We start from the raw sequence: 17,824 nt of genomic DNA on the forward strand, positions 1-17,824 counted from the left end.
TAACACAGGAGAAGTCCACAATGGTTCCACCTGAGAAGTTTGCAATTAAGCAAAGGGCAAACGGATCATCCAGGGCTAATGGCTTTTTTTTTTTTAATGGAGCAGGAGAATCTGGAAGCATAATTTTTCCCAGCTTTAAGTAAGGCTGTGAAGACAATGAAGAAGGGGGAGAAAGTCCTTTTGACTGTGAAGCCACAATATGGATTTGGCCTAGATGGAGCAGAGGCGAATGATGGACATGAAGTTGTACCTTCCAATGCAACGTTGTTGATTGAGATGGAGCTGGTATCTTGGAAATCTGTTGAGACTGTGACAGATAACAAAAAAAAATTGTGAAAAAGGTCCTTAAACCTGGGGAAGGATATGAAAAGCCTAATGATGGATCTCATGCACAGATTAGATATGTTGCCAAGCTTGCTGATGGAACAGTTTTTGAAAAGCAAGGTCACGGTGACTCTGGACTCTTTGAGTTTGTTACAGATGAAGAGCAAGTAATTTTAGGTTTGGACAAGGCTGTGGCCACCATGCATAAAGGGAAAATAGCACTTGTCACAATACCTCCTGAGTATGGTTTTGGCAATTTAGAAATAAAGAGAGAGCTTAGAGTTGTTCCACCTAATTCTACCCTTACCTATGAAGTTGAATTGGTCAATTTCAAAAAGGAGAAGGAATCATGGGATATGGACACACCTAAAAAACTTGAAGCTACTGGAAAGAAGAAAGAAGGAGTACAACAAAGCACGGGCTAGGATATTCTGCAACATGAAGCTAACATGCAGAGTTATGGAGGACAATGGGACTATTGATGTTCTTACTGTCTCTAAGTCAGGAGACAAGATCACTGCAGATAATCTGTCTGAATTGTTAATCAGGAGCGCTTCTATCTCGAATGGTGAAGGTAAGGGAAGGACAAATGATGAAGCCTAAGCAATGATCTGAATAGGAACTTCTCTCATCTGAGTGATTCTACGGATGTGAATATGCTTTTGGAAGATCTGATGAAGTTGAAAGAAGGAGATGCGGGAGGTGACAGCATGGAGGTCTTGCAACATGGCCCTCCCTGCGCATCCGATGAGAGAGAGATGGCGAAGGAGCTAACGGGTCTGCGTATGGAGACGATGAAGATGAGGATGAAGACGATGACTCAGAGTCTGACGAAGAGGAGCTTGATGAAATTCTTGTCCAAGAATCTCGCTCCAATGCGGTTTACAACTCCGTCGTCCTCCATGAAAAGCTTGAAGAGATTAGCTGGCCTGGTGACTTAGATTGATTGCAAACTCTAACAGTCACATACAGTGAGCCTGGTGACATCAACATTAACGACGACCTAGCCAGAGAGATGGCCTTCTACACACAGGCCCTTGAAGGCACCTGCAAAGTTACATGAAGCTGCAGAACCTCGGGATTCCCTCAACAAGCCCTTCGACCTCGAGGAGGATGACGGGGCTGTGGACGTTGCTGAAATGCTCGCCAACGAACCCTTCCCCCAAGCGAAGGAAGGAGAAGGAGAAGGAGTACGGGATGCTTGCCAGTAGAAAACGGAAGAGGAAATGCGAGGAGATCATCAGCAGAACGTTTTCTGCCTCGCCTATACGCCTTCGTCTATCACAGGAACACCTGCCAAGAACACAAACTCCCGGAGAAGGAAACACTTCTTTAGGGGCATCAGGCATGCAGCGGCCATGGGGTAAATGGGCGGCGGAAATTCGAGATCCACAGAAAGGATCAAAAGTTTGGCTAGGCACATTTGGCACAGCAGAAGAAGCAGAACATTGAGTCGGTGAAGAAATGGAGGAAGATGAGACAGTACAGCGATTTTGCTCTCTCTTCACCAAAATACCTCCAACCATAGTTGTGTAAACTCCCAAAAAAAAACTGCCATTAATGCTCCTGCATGCAGTCCTTGTGGTCCAGAGATGTTGTGTAAACTCCCAAGAAAGCTACCATTAATGCTTCTGCATGCAGTCCTTGTGGTCTGGAGGTGTAAACTCCCAAGAAAAGCTGTCATTAATGCTTTTGCATGCAGTCCTTGTGGTCCAAAGGTGTAAACTCCCAAGAAATCTACCATTAATGCTTCTGCATGCAATCCTTGTGGTCCAGAGATGCTTGGGAAACTCCCCTACTGCTCCCGTACTTGTGTACCTCCATTTTTGCATGAAATTTGATGACGTCCAGCCATTTAAGCCTTTACCCGCCATCTCTGACCTTGGATATCTCCAGATGTAGTCATTGCTAACTGTAGTTGTCCTGTAGCACTCCACTAGTCACTGTCTTGTACCATTTTTGTCTGAAATTGGTTTTGAAATAGGAAAATGAGAGTGAAAATGGAAGAAAATAATGGATCAAAGACTGAGGCTCTGATACCACTTGTCAGAGAGAGAACTAGGGAGAGAAGAAGATGAGAGAGAAAGACTGCAGAGGAGAGAGAAAGACTGCAGGAAGAGAGAGAAATAGAGTGACGAGGAGAGAGAAAGACTAGAATTGGAGAGAGAAAGACAGGAAAGATGAAGAAGCCATGGAAGCTTGGAGCAAGAAGGGAGAGAAAGATTGTAATTGTATTGATATGTCCAAAAGATGTGGAAATTTACAACTTATCTCCTTATATACCAATGTCAGTGTGACATGGCATATTATCAACATTTTAACTATTTCCAACTTCTTACAGTTGGAGGATATCTTGCTTGATATTGACTACCATCATAAAGGTAACGTCCTTGGAATGAGGGATTACTAGTATCAAGAGTAGTTTGGGCTTTGTCTCTATGACAAAAGAATTGCCCACCATCTTTGAAGGATCCTATTTTGCATTGTGCAGGATGATCCCCTATAACCATCATTAGCATTAATCTAACAACACAAAAGTTTGATTGTCCCATTGGATTTTCAAAAATCTTTTCTACAGGGTAGTTGTATGACACTTGCATACCATTTATGTAAAGGTCTTGTAGCTCACTAATAAGTGGTCTTTAAAAAGTTTGAAATACATCAAGAGTATTACAAATAAATTTAGAGCAACTAAAAGGTATGAATAAAATAGAAATAATGCCTAATATGGAACCCTTCCCACCATTAAGGACCTTAATTTCAACAACACCACAGTCCTTTTGAGTGGTACGAGAGGCTTGGAAGCCATCCCAATGTAAAAGAAGTGCGAAGTTCTGAGGATCACCTCTACACATTTTATTTTAACATTTGTTGAGATGTCGACATTTTTTACAAACAAAATTATACTCTTGCATCTCTTGGTCAAAACCTTGCTCTAGAACTATTGAAAAACAAGACCTTGGAAAAAAAAGTTTTATATACTTTCCCACATGTAGGGTTGTTGCACGCAACAACCATCTCATACTCAGCATCAGGATTCCAAAAATCTTGATACTCACGACACTTTGTTCCATCCCAAAACTCGTTTATGAATTATGGTTGCATATGGATATCTTTCCCTAACCATCTTGTTTTATGATGCCACATGCTTAGGAAATCATGACAAAGTGTCCTGGATCGCACTAAAAGCTCTAATTGTTTCTTTAGAGGTAAATAATCAATAGCTAACATTTCTTTCCTTGGTTTATTGCATTTTTTACACTTTTCACAACATTCAATACAATCACGCTTTAGTATTCTTTTTCACATATTTTGTTTGCAAGAACACAAGATTACATCTTTGGCATAAGAATCTTCTTTACTAGGTGTAAGAAGTTCAATTTCATGATCATTGTTTTTACTTCCCATGCAAAACCTATAGCGCTCAGGTTGGACCATGCCAAGGCCATGATACATAGAGTCAAGTTGCTCCCAAGATGTTGGGACTCTCACTCCATCAAGGTTTCCATCCCATGTATCAGGTAGTTGCACTAATAGCTTACTTAAACTTGGCTTGCACTCTTCAACTCTTTGAGCCCTAGCCCTTGGATTGCTCATGTCTCCAAATAATAATTGGAGCATCTTGTCTTGTGCACTACTTGATATTTGGTTCTCATCCCAAAGATCTTGAAGCTCAATTATTTTTTGTATTTTTTGTTGATATAATGATGGCCGAGTAATAGATATGTGATTGTCTATAAAAGGATCTATTTGAGGAGACTCAACATGGTTAATTGAGTTGTTGTCATGACTAAAGGGGGGACTTATAGAAGTATTGATAGTTTGATCATTGCCTTGTTCATGTTGCCTTTCATTAGAAGGAACGAGACCAATTTGCATACTTAGTGCATCATATTTGGCCTTCAACTCCTGGTGCCTAGTAAAAGTTTGTGGACCAACACTCCTCCAACCATTACAATATGCAAGGCAATCACACCACCTACATCATCTCTTTAATTCATCTATGTTAGTTTTACCATGCATTAGAAATGATTCTTCGTGCCTTCGGTTCTCAAGATGATCTCCTTGCACATTTGTGTCCCATGGTTCACTAGGATGTGATATTTCTAGAGAAGAATGTGCAATCCCAAGCATGTCATTTTTAGTGTGTCTAAAATAATTACTACGATTCACTAATTGCCAACCTTCAGTACTATGTGCACACTTATAGTTACATGTGCATTTTCTTAATGTGCTTGTAGAAGAAGACATCCCTTACTTGAGTATCTTCAATCTTCAATCGAAGGTTGATGAAATTATGAGCTCTACAATTAAAACTCCAAGACGGCAAAAAAATGGCCCATAACATAGTTTATGTTAATAACATATTTTAGTTGCGTAGTTAATATCATAGTCTATACTAGTTTAGCAATAGAGCTACATTTAAAACCCTACTTTGTAGTTGATATCATAGTCTATACTAGTTTGTTATTCTCAAACACTTCCTTAAAAACAATTAAAAACAATTAAAAAGAAGCAATCTTTCCCAAGCACTTGCTTAAAAACAATTAAAAAGAAGCAATCATTCCTAAACACTTCCTTAAAGTGATGGGGTCAAATTTTGTAAACACTACATTAGTTGATGAGCACATAAGTGGGTATGAGTCCAAGATAAGGGATTGGAAAGTCGAGGAAAAATGAGGGAAAACAAAAGGATAGGAAGAGTGAGGAAGACTAATGGCTTGGAGCTAGGTGTATGATTGCTCTTTCTTGTGATGAAGAGTCCAAGTGAGGCTCTAGAGCAACATACTTTGTGGTTATCATAGAGGAATCACTAGAGCTACTTGAGGGAAATAAAGGAGGAGAGGTATGTCCTAAACATTTTTGAAGACCTTGAGACAGGTGCAATAAAGGAGGAGAGGTATGTCCTAAGCATGAATCATGATGATTAGACACGTGGCTAGCTCTCATGCATGATGTCTTCACATGCACACTGTAGTCAGTGTAGTACTGGTGCCAGAAGGCTGGGACTGACTAGTCATTATAATTAACCCACAATGTGCATCAGGAATTACACCGGGCAGCTGCACAGCAGAGTAGCCACCGCACAGAGAATCCATGGCTTCGAAGAATGGCAGGCCAGGCATGGTGCTACTACTGCTATATTACTGATTTTGGTGATTCAATCAAAAGCTCACTACGATCGATCAGCTGACCAGAAGGCTTTCAACCAAAGCAAGAAGGGTGAGCTCAGTAAGGATAAGGTGGTTCTCAAAACACTTCTTTCGTTCTCTCTCAAACAAATATATGTTGTGAACTCTAGCTGTGGTATTTACATGTTCTTTTTGGGCAAGCCACTTTATCTAGTCCATAGAGTCTACCCCACTGGATGATAGGAAAAAACCAAATGTGCAGGCCATGCAACAAAAGGACCTGACAGGTGAGAAGTAGGAGGGGAATGGCAGACATTAGGATCATGCCCTAGTCCAAGAGGAGGAGCATCCATGGCTTTGATGAATGACAGGTCGGGCATGGCGCTCCTACTGCTATACTGCTGATTTTGGTGATCTGATCAAAATTAGCTCACTGCGATTAGCTAACCAGAAGGCTTTCAACCAAAGCAAGAAGGGTGCAAAGCTCAATAAGGATAAGGTGGTTCTCAAAACACTTGTTCTGTTCTCTCTCAAACAAAGATATGTTGTGCACTCTAGCTGTGGTATTTACATGTTCTTTTTGGGAATGCCACTTTATCTAGTCCATAGAGTCTACCCCATTGGATGAGAGGAAAAAATCAGATGTGCAAGCCATGCAACAAAAGGACCCGACAGGTGAGGAGGAGGGGAATGGCAAATATTAGGATGATGCCCTAGTCCAAGAGGAGCAGAAGAAGGCCCGAGCGGGGCATGCAGGGGGTACAACTAATCAAAAGATTGAAGAAGCATACAAAGAGAATGTGCATCTAGAAAACAAAGCCAAAGGCAAGAACAGGAAGAATGTATTACTCAAAAAATCACCCACAAGGAATTGATTGATAGAAAGTGGTATGTCGTTCTCGATGAGAACCATGGGGAGAGTGATGAGATTTAGATTTATGAGTGAAGCTGCAATGTCCAAGGTCACAATGGTAACATGGGATGTTAGAGGGTTGGGTTGTGAACCCAAGAAGGATGTATGCATGAGACTCCTCACATTGAGGAAGCTGGACCTACTTGCTATTCAAGAGGTCCAGGTGTCCACTGAGCTTTAGCTCCTGCGATTGACACGCCACGGGGCTTGCGCTGACATCAATCATCTATGAGCTCTAATTCCAATCACTTAGGTTAAAGCCTGATAATCAATCTTTAGGTTATAATCTGATACTGATCAAGTCTCATCGATGAACCCAGATTCTAGGACAGTACAGATCACGGGCTTATGCGCTCAAATGGGGTTTCTTGTGAAAATTGGAAGCTCTCTGGAGGCTCTTGGGAAGCTTAAGTTTATGGCCTTGGACAAAACAGGAACTTTGACAAAGGGACAATTCCAAGTGGTAGAGGTGCTGCCCATCAACAATAACAGAGACTTACACAGACTCCTGTACTGGACTTTGAGAAAGGGACAATTCCAAGTGGTAGAGGTGCTGCCCATCAACAATACCACAAACTTACACAGGCTCCTGTACTGGTAAAATAATTAGTTGTGGCTAACAAGTCAGTACCTTGCACCTGTTGAAACTAGATTAGAACGGAAAATCACAAAACTTGTCTCTCTGATTTTCACTCATTAATTCAAAACACCCAAATACTTGTTAATGGATGTCATGTGTCGAGAGCAAATCAAGCCACCCAATGGCCTCGGATAGCCGTGGTTTCATATGCAAAGCTGTAATATGGAATTGAGCCTTTAGGTGAAGTTGAGGACTTCACAATTATAGATGGGGAAGGCATTAGTGGTGTGCTTGATGGCCACCAAATACACATCGGTAATGAGAGACTAGCAAACCGGTTTCAATGGACTGATCACAGTATGTATGGATATAGAACATGGCCATTTGGTAGAGGCCAGAGTACATCTATAAGCGTGTTTCTTCATTTGTTTCTTATTATATGTAATGTAACATTTTGGTTTGTACTATCTGCAGACATAGAAGAGACCATAGAAACCTAGAAGAGTCAAGGATGGAAAATTTGTTGGATAGGTGTGAACAAAAAACAGGAAGAGATTTTATGTGCTGGTGATCAGCTTCGCACTGAAGTACTTGAAGTTGTGCATAGCATAAAGGTGATAAAATTATTTCTAATCATTTACCCACTCTAAATGTCTGATTGTGCCATTACCTAATGAGAACTAAAAATTTTCTTCTGATCTATTCTAATCAAAAGGGGATAACTAGGAGATATGTGCAGAGGTTGGGCCTTTGTGGAGGCTTTGTCTTTGGGGATTGTGCTTAGACATTGGTGACCCCCATTAGGTTTGATCATATGTTTTATGTTGCTTGAGCATGTCATTGATGCCTCCTTGTGGTTATAGAAGACACTTTCTTGTTGATATGGAAGCAATTGGGAGAGGCTTTTAACTTGGTGATTGTGCTCAAACATTGGTGAACCCCATCACCTTTGATCAGATGTTCTCCATGCTAGTTGAGCATGAGGCCTCTTTGTAGTTATAGAAGAGGCTTTCATCTCGTTCAAGTTTGTATTCACTGGATAGAGGTATTGGAACACGTCTGGTTACCTCATGTTATCATGCATGTCCATTGTGCGGGCCACAATTAGACTCTCGAAGGTCATGAACAATGAAGAAGATGGTATATCAAGGACATACCACTTTCTTGCTAGAGGGTCATGAACTCAGGGAAGGTTTTCTTGGATGAACTCCAACACATATGAATACCGCAAGCTGGTACAAGCTGAAAAGAGTCACATTCAAACGGAATGTGATAGTTCTCTGTTTTCTACGAGTTACCATATTGGACCCACTTACAGATCAACCACTTGTTGGAGCCCATGTATATTTTCAAGAACATGGGCAGCTTGCTATGGAACCACATCACAGGAAAGAGAGACACTATAGGGACATGAATGGATTTGAAGGAGGTAGGCAAGATGGAGGCGCTTTGGCCGCAGTCGAGTGTTGATGGTCGCCAATACCTACCTCGCACTCCTTGGGTTTTGTCCGCTAAAGAAGAGTGCATTGTGAAGCAAGTAGTCAAGTCTATCCGCACACCGACGGGTATGATGCGTTCTCTGAGGTTTGCATTTTATAAACAAGACCAATTATTAGGGATAAAATTTCGACGTAGTACGCGCCATCCACCAATTCGATATCCCGAGGGCATGGAGGAGATGCTGCGGTTCATGTCAATGCGATGGTTGGATGGAGCTTTGACCGCAACGTCTCGCGAAGGGGCAGAGGTCTCAATGGAGGAGTGGAAATTCTTGAGGAGATGTAGTCCAAAGGTGATGACATGTTTAGGATTTTCCATATCTATATTTTATATGCAACAACTAATTTGAGTGTTTCAATGTATAATACAAAATATATAGTGCAGCGTGGTCGCGCGGACGATATTTTCGCGTGGAGCGTATTGATAAAGTGCGCTCCACAATGGACTATGGTATCATGGTAAGGTTTAAGCAAGAGAGCTAACGATGAGCAATGGATCCAAACATGGTTATAGATGAGATGGAGTATTTTGGGAACTTGCAAAGTATTGTTACGGTGGACTACCGTAGCTTCTTCATGATACTATTCGATGTGCAGTGTTTCAAAGTGGGACATGAAGGAGCTGGAGCAACAGTTCGACGAGGTTCATCTGGATTTCTCGAAATAGATTCTGAAAAAAATGGATGGATTTGCACAACACCTTTGTGTTGTTGTGGTGCACAGATCGGATGCTGTACGCTTGCGTAGTGAATGCCGGAAGGTCCCCAAGAACAAAAAAACTCTACTTTTTGCACAAAACTAAAGGTAAAAAGCATGCACGACATGAACAAGAGACCAATTGGGTGCAATCTCCCCCCATGCCTTGTGTGAGCGCTCCACAAAGCATGTATTTTATGTATTAATCATCTTCAAGCTCAAATAATAGCCCAAATTACAAAATAGCAAGCTTTTAGCTTTTGAGTTTGCTTTAGCACAAAATAGGAATAAAGCTAACGGGTGGTTCCCAAAGAGTCTCGCATACTCAATACAATGTCCGAGTACAAATAACATAATCGTGCACCCATGCGCATACAAAATAATAAATAAATATCCAATGCCTCAATAAATAGGCACGATAAAATATAGGCTCCATGCCTAAGGTATGCGCCCATCAAAATATAAATGATAAATCGAATACTCGCTATCCTCCAATGCTTTCCTCCGCCACTGCTGCTATCTCTACACATCAACTGAAGCATTCACAATCGTTAGTTAAATAATACAATTAAATCTACAAAAGTGAATACCTAGCAGTCTTCAGCTACATAAATAAATCAACTGGTTAGAAATCAATCCTAACTCTAATTTATTAGGAGTGCGCACTCTAAACTCATAAACGTTTATTAATTTAATATGCATTTTGCGGAATCACCCGCTATGGAATCACCCATGTACACACTAAATTAATGAAACGCCCGAAAAGGATAGGCGTCCCCATCAACTTCTCGCACAAAGAATCCACTTTTTGTATGAGCCCCGATCATCAAAGTTTATGGAATCCACCGTAAAACCTCACGGAATCCACTGTGAAATATGCCTCCTGGCATCATACCCCCGGGGTGGGATAGCAATTGACGTCAATTGCTATTAGCTCAATGTGGAGCTAACAGAGTGGGGAAAGCATTTAAGTCTCTAGCGTGCATCCATTGTGCTTCTTCTACATGATGGTTCTTAAATTTGACTAGATATCTAGAATATCTTCGGCCAGTTCTAGTGGTCATAAAATCAGTGTCTATGATAGCTTCAGGTTGAAGTATTTCAGTCTCTTCCTCTAACAAAGGTGGATTCTCATAAACAAAATGTACAAGTAATTGGCCTCTAAAGGGTCTTAATAAACTAATGTGAAATGTGTTGTGAATTTTCCAATGAGGTGGTAATCATAACTTGAATGCATTGTCATTAATTTTATGAATGATCCTAAATGGTCCATAGAATCTAGGGGCTAATTTAACAACTGGGTGTCTATCCACACTTTGTAATCTACGTTTTTCTATTCTCAACCAAACATAGTCATCAACTTTGAAATTCATTGCTTGTCTTTTCTTATTGCTTGTTTGGTATATGATTGATGGGCTTTGGCAATCATGTCTTTAACCTCATCAAAAATAGTATTGTGCATACTAGCAATATCATCAGCACTTTGAATTCTATTTGACAAAGATGCAACAGGTGTAGACAATCTATAACCATAAACCACTTCAAACGGTGCTTTCTTTGTAGATGTGTGTGGTGTATTGTTATATGCAAACTGTAATAAATGCAAGTGTGTATCCCATGTCTGTGGTTTAGGAATAGTGTAAGCACGTAAAAGATCTAGTATAGTACTATTAGTGGCTTATGTTTGTCCATTAGTTTCAAGATGAAATGCAGATGAGAAATCAATTTTTGTGCCTAGGTTAGCAAACAAAGTAATCCAAAAGTTGTTACAAAATCTAGAATTACGATCAGAAATAATAACTTTTGGTAATCCATGGTTAGTAAAAACAGTTTTCAAAAACAATTGTGCTACCTATGATGCTGTTAAAGTTTTCTTACATGGAATGAAATATGCTTGTTTACTAAACCTATCTACTACTGTCCAAATCATATCATGGTTAGATTTAGTATTAAGTAAACCAGTAATAAAATCCATAGAAATTTGTTTCCATGGTCTTGATGGAATAGATAAAGGCATAAGTAATCCATACTGTTTACCATGATGTATCTTAACTCTTTGACAAATCAAACATTCAAAAACAAAGTTAGATACATCAATGTCCATATGCGGCCAATAAAAATCTTCAGTTAATGTACGTAAAGTAGATATGATACCTCTATGACCTTGATATGGAGGACAATGAATCTCATTCAAAACAAAAGATCTGAATGGAACTGTAACACATAATCTCTTTTCATAAAACATAAATCCATCATTATAAGATAGTGAATCAATAAGAATCAAGTTATTTTGAAGTAATTTATTCCAATCAGCATGAAAAGTAATGTCCTGATGATAAGTATCTTTCATAGGAATTAAAGAATCAAATGATATAACAGAAATATTATGAATGGCAGGTCTTCTACTTAATGCATCGGCCACTACATTTTCTTTACCGGGTTGATATTGGATGATAGGATGAAAACTCTGAATAAAGGCTGTCCATTTGATATGTCGGTCAGATATTTGAGGTTGGCTAAGTAAATGTCTAATACTTTGTTGATCGGTCTTAATCATAAATCCAGAACCCATTAAGTAGTGTTTCCATTGTCTTAAGGCTTGTACCACAGCTAATAATTCTTTATCATATGTGGAATATTTCAGTTCAGAGGGTTTCAGCTTACAACTAGAATAGGCTATGGGATGATTGTCCTGCATAAGTACGGCTCCTATTCCAGAACCGCTAGCATCAGTCACTACTAAAAAGAATTGTCTATTAAAATCAGGCAATTGTAAAACAGGAGCATGGGTTAATGCATGTTTCAATAAGTTAAAGGATTTCTGTTGATTATCGGACCAATGATAAACAATACCTTTCTTCAAAAGTTCAGTCAATGGTAAAGAAAGTAATGAAAAATTACGCACAAACTTCCTATAGAAACTAGCAAGACCTAGGAAAGATCGTAACTCATGCACATTTTTAGGTACAGGCCAGTTCAATATTGCTTCTATTTTCTTAGGGTCAACTTTAATACCATCAGATGATACGACATGACCTAAATATTCAATTTTTGTTTTAAAGAACTCACTCTTTTTCGGATTGACATACAGTTGATTATCTTTTAATAACTGAAAAACCAATGACAAATGCTCATAATGTTCTTTCTCATTTTGACTAAACACCAAAATATCATCAAAGAATACAATAACACAATACTGATATTTCAAAAATATACGGTTCATCATTCTACTAAATGTAACAGGTGCATTAGTCAATCCGAAAGGCATCACTAAAAATTCATAATGACCAAATTGTGTCCTAAATGCAGTCTTGAATATGTCAGACTTATCTAATCTTACGTGATGATAACCAGATTTAAGGTCTATTTTACTAAATATGGCAGAACCTTGCAGTTTATCCATAAGGTCATCGACTCTAGGAATTGGATACCTATTCTTTAATGTAATCTTATTTAAAGCACGATAGTCAATGCACATACAATAGGTATTATTTTTCTTCTTTACTAACAGAACAGGTGCACCAAATGGAGAACTACTAGGTCTAATCAATCCTCTATTTAGTAATTCCTCAACTTGACTTTGAATTTCTTTTTGCTCTATCTGGTTATGCCTATATGGTGCTTTACAAGGTGGTTGGGTACCAGGAATCAAATCTATTTTATGGTCTTCTGGACGTGAAGGAGGTAAACCAGGTGGTAGATCTTCCGCAAAACAGTCTTTAAAGTGTGCAAGAAATTATTTATGCCTAGGATGCATATGATTTTCTTTAACTTGCAGTTCATTCACCCAAATGAGATAAGATTTACTACTTTTGCGTAATACACATTTAGCTTGAGTATGCGAAAACAGTGGAAAAGCATTAGATGCATGCATACCATACAATGTAATATGTTTTCCTTGAAATTGAATATTAATGGAATGTGTGGAATAATCTATATCAGGGTTATGCTGATGACGCCAAAGCATACCTACAATAATATCACTGGACTGCAATGGTACAACTAGAAAATTTCTTCTTTCAGTGTATTCACCAATTTGAATCTCTAAGTCGTGTACATCGTGTGTACCGCGTTTTATCCTTCTGCGTGTGCTGAAAATGCTTCAGCAAACCTGCGTATGCAAAGAATACCTTCCAATGAACAACTTTGCTGTTCGAAGTTTCTACGTAGGAACAACCCTTCTATGAGTTTTGAACAGAAGTCAGTTTTGACTTCAGGTGACTTGTCTGACATGCAGAGTTGCAGACTTATGTGACTTGCAGAGTTCCAGGACTTGTAGAACTTGGTTGATTTATCTAACTTGCAGAACTTGAACTTTGAAGACTTGCAGTACTTGCTGAGTTTGTGAGGCTTATGTGATTTGGAGCTTTAGTAACTAAGCTTTTAAGCTTAGTTAGTAAAAACGTGAAATCGTGGGGGGGGGGCGTTTTTTTTCAGCCGGCGGAATTTTCGGAGACCTCTTCTGATGCCTTTTTTTACGAATTGGAAGATTTAAGCTTTTTAAGCTTAAGTTAAGCTTATTAAGCTTTTGAAGCTTGATTAAGATTTTAAACTTGTGGATTAGAAGACTTATCTCTCTGAAACTCCACGACTTGAAGAAGAGGATGTAGGAGTGGTCCTCCACTACTGCAGGCTGGTCCTTCGCGATCTGATGATGGAAACACAGGTTCTTGATTGCCAGGACTCCACCTGTATCGACCGTTTGCGACGAGATTGACCGTAGAGCTCAATCGTTCCAGGAGCTTCGCCTTTGCATAAGATGGGTAGCGATTGGAAGCTCTTGATCTCAGCTTCGCACTGATACCACTGGTGCGCAGATCGGATGCTGTACGCTTGCGTAGTGAATGCCGGAAGGTCCCAAAGAACAAAAGAACTCTACTTTTTGCACAAAACTCAAGGTAAAAAGCATTCATGACATGAACAAGAGACCAATTGGGTGCAATCTCTCCCCATGCCTTGTGTGAGCGCTCCACAAAGCATGTATTTTATGTATTAATCATCTTCAAGCTCAAATAATAGCCCAAATTACAAAATAGCAAGCTTTTAGCTTTTGAGTTTGCTTTAGCACAAAATAGGAATAAAGCTAACAGGCGGTGCCCAAAGAGTCTGGCATACCCAATACAATGTCCGAGTACAAATAACATAATCGTGCGCCCATGCATATACAAAATAATAAATAAATATCCAATGCCTCAATAAATAGACGCGACAAAATATAGGTGCCATGCCTAAGGTATGCGTCCATCAAAATATAAATGATAAATCAAATACTCTCTATCCTCCAATGCTTTCCTCCACCACTGCTGCTATCTCTACACATCAACTGAAGCATTCACAATCGTTAGTAAAATAATATAATTAAACCGACAAAAGTGAATACCTAGCAGTCTTCAGCTACATAAATAAATCAACTGGTTAGAAATCAATCCTAACCCTAATTTACTAGGAGTGCGCACTCTAAACTCATAAAAGTTTATTAATTTAATATGCATTTTGTGGAATCACCCGCTATGGAATCACCCATGTACACACTAAATTAATGAAACGCCCGAAAAGGATAGGCGTTCCCATCAACTTCTCGCACAAAGAATCCACTTTGTGTATGAGCCCCGGTCATCAAAGTTTACGGAATCCACCGTAAAACCTCACGGAATCCACCGTGAAATATGCCTCCTGGCATCATGCTGGCCCATTGTGAACAGGTACATGAACTCATTTGTTTGTTAATTGTATTAGGACATGGTACATGTCACAATAGTTTAATCTCTCTTCTACATGTTTGTGAATAGGCAATCTTCTATCCAAACCCCCGACAACCTCGATGGTGATATGTTATACCTTCAGCTCCCCGAAGTGCAAGAGTGTATGATCAAAGCGATGTTCCGAGCATAGATGAGGACAAAATGCAAATAGAGGGGTCAATATTGCAAGGGGTGGAGGCCACCAAAAGCTTAGAGCATGTAGAGGAGCCAGCATTGGCTAACAATGATGGAAATACACGAGTCCAAGAATTCTTTGAGAACGAGGTGGTCTCATCGTTTTGTGGTGACATGTCTATCGACCTTCTAGTGTATGCGAAGTTGTGTTAGGAGATTGATATGGGACCATAGGATACTTCATACTTGAAGCATCCACTTACTAAATTTGTTGACTAATCGCTTAAAAGAATACATAACATATGCATTTTAAGTGAGATCATTTTTTTAGGATTTATATTATTGTGCTTTGTATGATTTAAATTGATTATACTAACATCGTTTTTTATCTGTGCAGGTGACCTTTTCAAGATGAGTCAGATGAGGAGTTGCAGGATATCTTCACGAGCATGTCTCTAGATGAGATGACGAGATTCAGAGACATGACAGACCAGGAGCTGTCTCGCACATTGTCAAGCCGCTCTATTAGATCTACTTCAGCGCGATCAGATGCTTTGGCTTCGAGCAGAGGAGGTCAACGCTCCAGACTTGGACCAGAGGGAGGGAGTGCTTCATGGTCAGGGGGATGCTGTAGAGATACGGAGACAGTGAGCCCGCGGTCGGCACGGGATACAAGTGTGACTCCTCACTCTCGTGGAAATTCCAAGGAGCGTAGCTCAGGTGGATGCTGTGGAGGCACAGATGCGGTGTCTCCATCTCGTCATTTTGCTGGAGTTGCATCACCTCCAGGATTTGTCACACCTGTGGGGACGTCTACTCTAGTCACTCAGGCTTTTGCTCACCCGTATATAGGTGGCATCCCTATGGGTGCTACTCCAATAGATACTACCCCGGTCACTACACCGGATGTACAGGGATCTCCTGGATATACCCAAGAGCGTGGATGTAGGTGGGAGAGGACCTATCTTAGGCATACCCCAAAGGGATATGCCTATCTTGTCGATGATAGGTCAGGAGCCATCATCATGAATGATGAGGGGAGGAGGGTGATGGCTCGCATGAGAGAGTTGTGCCAACAAGTCTTTCGGCAAAATGTCTTAGATCATTGGAAAAACATACCGGAGGGGAGTAAGGACTACATAGTAGCATCCTTGCATGAGGAGTTTTCGGTTCTAGCCCGGGTCGCTACACCAGATGTACAGGGGTCTCCTAGATATGCCCAAGAGCGTGGACGCAGGTGGGAGAGGACCCATCTTAGGCATACCCCAGAGGGATATGCCTATCTTGTTGATGATAGGTCAAAAGCCATCATCATGAATGATGAGGGTGATGGCTCGTATGAGAGAGTTGTGCCAACAAGTTTTTCGGCACAACGTCTTAGATCATTGGAAAAACATATCGGAGGGGAGCAAGGACTACATAGTAGCATCCTTGCATGAGGAGTTTTCGGTTCTAGCCATAGCAGATAGATTTTCTATAGGCTGGATGATGCATTACATGCGTGCATATTGCTAAGTAAAGAGCATATGACTTTAATTCCACATATACACACGTATTGCTCCCACAATATGCACACGAAACTATGTTCTCTAACGAAATTCAAACTTAAAAACAAAAAATAAGTGAATTTACATATCAAAATAAAAGGTTGACTCTACTTCTACATCGTCTAATGACCTTTCATATTCGTATCCAATTTGTGTTTTATTTTTTTAAAATATCTCCAAAGCAAAACCATAAAACCGTCCCATGACTAGTAGAGACAAATCTAATACTTCCAATTTTGATGAGACATCGAAAATCTCTACAAGACTTGCATTTGGAATGATGATGATCGAAAAAGTCTACTCATTGTACTCACAGAGATAATTGATGCGGTGCACACACCAAAAATCACCAAGAGTTGAGTCATCGAAGCCCGGGGGGAGGGGGGGTAAGATTTTATAACAAATTGGTGATGCTATCAATATGATCATGTGACTTATCTTTTTCTAGAATTCTTCAAAAATGAAATAGAGAAATAAATATTGATAAACTCAAAAAAAATTTAAAAAGTTCTCATCCTACCATTGAAACACTAACCTTAATATATTTTCCCTCTATAACATTTTGGAACTCCCACCTTCTCTTCTTTTCCCCTTTTTCCATTCTGCAACATAGCAGGCCGTACTCTGTGAACTGAGTGGAGGTGCATAGATTTCATGATAGAGAAAGAAAAGATGTCATAGATTGCAGTATCGGTCACCATCACTAAGCTCCAGTCCAGGTACAATTTTGCAATGTACTCTTATAAGCTTCTTTCATGTAATACGTTTTTTTAATATAGTGAATTAATTCTCCTTCACTTTCTCTAGAGAAGCACAAGCATTGATGCACAGATCGGACGTCGTATGCGCGCGTAGTGAGCATCGGAAGGTCCCCAAGAACAAAAGAACTCTGCTTTTGCACAAAAAATAAGGAAGAAAGCTTGCACGACATGAAGCAAGAGACTAATTGGGTACAATTCCCCCCCATGCCTTGTGTGAGCACTCCACAAAGCATGTATTTTATATATTATTGATCTTCAAGCTCAAAAAATAGCCCAATTTACAATTAGCACGCTTTAGCTTTTGTGTCTGGTTTTGTGCCACTAAATAATTAAAGCTATTAGGCTCCCAAGGAGTCAGGGGGTACCCAAATACAATGTCTAATATAAATATTTAAATCGTGCGCCCATGCACATACAAAAGTAATAAATACATATCAAGCGCTTTAATAAATAAGCGCATCAAAATATTGGCACCATGCCTAAGATGCGCGCCCAT

The 17,824-nt window shown here is 39.9% G+C and overlaps 1 pseudogene; it reads left to right on the top strand.

Moving 5' to 3' along the window:
• The first annotated feature begins 261 nt into the window (after window positions 1-261).
• Window positions 262-749, top strand: LOC148009344 (peptidyl-prolyl cis-trans isomerase FKBP62 pseudogene; annotated as a pseudogene).
• The last annotated feature ends 17,075 nt before the right edge of the window (window positions 750-17,824 follow it).

The sequence above is a fragment of the Lygodium microphyllum genome, unplaced genomic scaffold (assembly GCF_053477565.2).
Source record: "Lygodium microphyllum isolate KBCC unplaced genomic scaffold, Lygodium_microphyllum_v1.1.10 scaffold_31, whole genome shotgun sequence".
Lineage (NCBI taxonomy): Eukaryota > Viridiplantae > Streptophyta > Polypodiopsida > Schizaeales > Lygodiaceae > Lygodium > Lygodium microphyllum.